Here is a 3,750-nt window from a genome sequence, read left to right on the forward strand (position 1 = left end):
ACTCCTGTGTCGGATGCATCCACCTCTACAACGAACTGCCGGGATGGGTCTGGCTGCATCAGGACAGGCGCAGAGGTGAAGAGATTCTTCAACTCCTTGAAGGCAACCCCTGCCTCAGGAGTCCAGGAGAATGGAACTGAAGAGGAGGTTAGGCTAGTAAGTGGTGCAGCAACACGGCTGAAATCCCTAATGAACCTCCTGTAGAAATTTGGCCAAGGAATCTCTGAAGCTGTTTTCTGGTGGTGGGTTGTGGCCATTCAGCAACTGCTCTGATCTTTTCTGGATCCGCCTTCACCTGCCCGCTCTCAATAATGTACCCAAGGAAACTCTCACAGAGCTGGAGTGGAATACACATTTCTCTGCTTTGACAAACAGTTTATTCTCCATAAGTCGCTGCAGAACCTGACGGACATGGAAGATATGTTCTGACTGGGTCTTGGAAAAAACCAGAATGTCATCAAGATAGACAAATACAAAGCGATTTAGGGAATCTCTCAACACATCATTCACCAAAGCCTGGAAGACGGGTAGGTGCGCTTGTCAGGCCAAATGGCATCACCAAGTACTCAAATGGCCCAGTGGAGTATTGAAGGTCTTCCATTCATCTCCTTCTCTTATGCGAACCAGGTGATATGCGTTCCGTAGATCCAGCTTCGTGAATATGGTGGCACCTTGGAGAGGTTCAAAAGCAGACGTGAGTAATGGCAGGGGATACTTGTTCTTCACTGTGATATTGTTCAAACCTCGGAAGTCAATGCAGGGGCGTAAGGTCTTATCCTTCTTATCCACAAAGAAGAAACCAGCACCGAGAGGGAGGAGTGAAGGGCGGATTATGCCAGCTGCCAGAGATTCCTTGATATACTTCTCCATGGCCTCTCTTTCGCTGAGACAGGTTATACAAGCGGCTAGATGGCAAGGAGCACCAGGAGGAGATCAATGGCACAGTCGTAAGGTCTGTGGGGAGGCAGAGAAGAGCACGATTTTTACTGAAAACCTCACCAAGGTCATGGTAATCAGCAGGTACGGAAGACAAATCTGGAGGCTCAGGACCGGGTAATACCACAGCACCCTCTGTGGGAGGCAAAGCAGACTGCAAACATGATGAATGGCAAAATGAACTCCAACTCACAATCCTCCCAGCAGACCAATCAATGTGGGGGTTATGACATTTTAACCATGGGTGTCCCAGCAACAATGGTGTTTGGGAGCAGAAATAATGTTAAACCTGATTGTTTCTCTGTGATTTCCTGAGAGTACCAAGGTGATGGGTTCAGTTTGTTGGGTGACATGAGCCAGCAATCTTCCATCCAGGGCATTGGCAGTGAGGGGTCTTTCCAGAGGTTCCAGGGCTATTCCAGACTGAATGGCTACTTCCATAATCCAGAAAGTTCTCTTCCGCACCAGAATCTACTAAGGCGAAAAGAGGCAAGTTTAGTTGGTTACAACAGATTGTGGCTTGTATCTGTAATCGTGGCTTGGATGGGGAGGAAGATCTTGTCTGGCCCACCAGTACCCCCACTTCTGCTGATGAGCCCTGTCTTTTGGCCGAATAGGGCAGGTTGCCAGCAAATGTCCCATTTGGCCACAATAAATGCACTCACCAGCCCTGATTCTCCGAAGACGCCTCCTCAGGCGTTATATGGGCACGCCCCTAACTGCATAGGTTCCTCCTCGGGAGGTGAAACAGTGGCACTAACAGAGGAACTCACAGAAGGCTGGATTCTTGTAGATGTTGAGGGCAGAGGACGAGAAGCAGATGGCTGCTGAGAACGTCTGAATCTTTCTGCACGACAAGTTCAATGTGACGGTTGTCGATCCTAATGGCAAGCGAAACCAAAGAACACAAGTCAGCAGGTTCGTCACGGGTTGCCAATTCATCCTTCATTTGCTCAATTAAACCTTTAACAAATACTCTCGAGAGCTTCCTCATTCCACTTGGCATCAGCAGAATAGGTCCAAAAATCAACAGAATAATCAGCCACACTCCTGTTACCCTGCCGAAGATTCAACAGGCGGTTAGATGCATTGCCTTGATAGTCAGGATGATCAAACACAGCTTTCATTTTATGAACAAAATCCTCATAAGACCAGGTTCCCACAGATTGACTTGAATAAATTGCCTCCGCCCAAGCCAAAGCTCTTCCTCGTAATAATCCCAGTGAATATTGTACCTTAGATTGGTCCGAAGTAAATGCTTGAGGCCGTTGCTGGAAAACCATGGCACATTGCAGGAGAAATCCTCGGCACTTGTCCATTTGTCCGGAGAAGGGCTCTGGGTCAGTGGCATAGGGAATCCCGAGGTGGAGGTATGTAGCAGCAGCAGCAGGTGGAACGGACTGAGGAGGTTGAGCTGGGAACGCTGAAGGAGTGAGCAGGGACGTGAGTAGAGACACTTGGTGTGTAAGTTCAGATATTTGATTTACCATGCTTTGGCTGCTTTCGGAGAGTGCTCGGAGATGTTGCTGATGTTGTCCTAATAACTGACCATGACTGGAGACGGCTTTCTGTAAATTTACAGTTTCAGGGTCTGTGTCTGCTGGGTCCATGTTGGCCAGATCGTTCTGTTAAGGCAGTTCAAAATTGGGACCCAAAAGCAGACACCAGAAGACTGAACTGTTTAGCCGGTTTATTTTAGGAAAAAAAAGGAAAGTTGGTTGAAGGCTTGGCTGGAGTGGACAGGCTGAGGAGGTTGGATTCGGTGGAGCAGGGCAGGCGGTGGAGTGGAAGGTGGAGAAACCAAATTGGCTGCTGAAGACAGAGGTGAGGCAGGTCAAGTCTTGTAAAGTGGTGGAGCTGGCATGGAGGATCTGAGGCACAGAGGAAAAACAGGTAAACTGGTTGTCCAGGAACAAAACCACAAATGAGCCAAATAATCATAGGTAAGGAGGCCTAGACGTCTGTACCGCTACAGAGACTGAACGATCTGGCGGAGTCTGGAGGTCTGAACCAGGGTTATATACACTGCAGGGCTTGATTGGAGATTAGGTGCAGGTGAGGAGAACCAGCAGCTGCAGGAGATCAGATGGGCAGGCAGGAGGAGGGAACCCAGAGTCCACGCCCAGCAACACAGAGGCAGGAGGAGAGAGCCAGAAGTCCACGCCCAGCAACACAGACAGACTGAGACAAACATGACACAATAGGGAGGGGAAGAAACAACAGGAAAACACAAGGAAAGGGAGAGGCTAAGCCTAACCCCTAACACCCTGTGGCTTTCCACCACTGGAGACAACTCTGGATGAGTGAAGAGATGAGATTTTGTATTGAAATCTCAATGTTTCTTTTAGACATCAGATATTGTCTATTTAGTGAAACGTATCCTTAGTGCAACTACTGACAACACAAACCACACAGAAAAACATTCCATATGGTGTCAAGAGATGACCTTGGTGTGGATCTCTTCTTGTTACCATGATCTTGTTAAAACTGAGGTAAATATGAGGTAGGCATGCTAAAGTGTAAACTGAAGCCCCGACTGAAGATTTAAAGATAGCAGTGTTGTTTTGACCAGCTCTGAGTTTCAGCAGTTTGGTCAGTTTTGTGTATTCTTGCCCTGCTGTTAGTGAGTTGTAAATGTAGATTGTATGGACCCAGCAGTAAACCAGTGATATGCCCCTTACTTCTCAGTGTTGTAGTACTTGAGAACGGTCTGAAAACCACCTTTCGATGTCTAGGTCTTGTCTCTGACTCAAATGCATGAACATTTATTTGATTTTATCTTGGCTTCAGTAAAAAAGGACTCAAGACTGGTCA

The 3,750-nt window shown here is 47.7% G+C and overlaps 1 long non-coding RNA gene across 1 annotated transcript; it reads right to left on the minus strand.

The window, feature by feature from the left end:
* Positions 1 to 2,608: 2,608 nt before the first annotated feature.
* Positions 2,609 to 3,196, minus strand: LOC148188488 (uncharacterized). Its single transcript, XR_015777764.1, has 2 exons — positions 2,904 to 3,196; positions 2,609 to 2,807 (listed from the first exon to the last, which is right to left on the minus strand). It is a non-coding gene; the product is annotated as an uncharacterized LOC148188488 (long non-coding RNA).
* Positions 3,197 to 3,750: the final 554 nt, after the last annotated feature.

The sequence above is a fragment of the Plectropomus leopardus genome, chromosome 10 (assembly GCF_026936395.1).
Source record: "Plectropomus leopardus strain MGB_pleo_1.0 chromosome 10, ASM2693639v1, whole genome shotgun sequence".
Taxonomy (NCBI): domain Eukaryota; kingdom Metazoa; phylum Chordata; class Actinopteri; order Perciformes; family Serranidae; genus Plectropomus; species Plectropomus leopardus.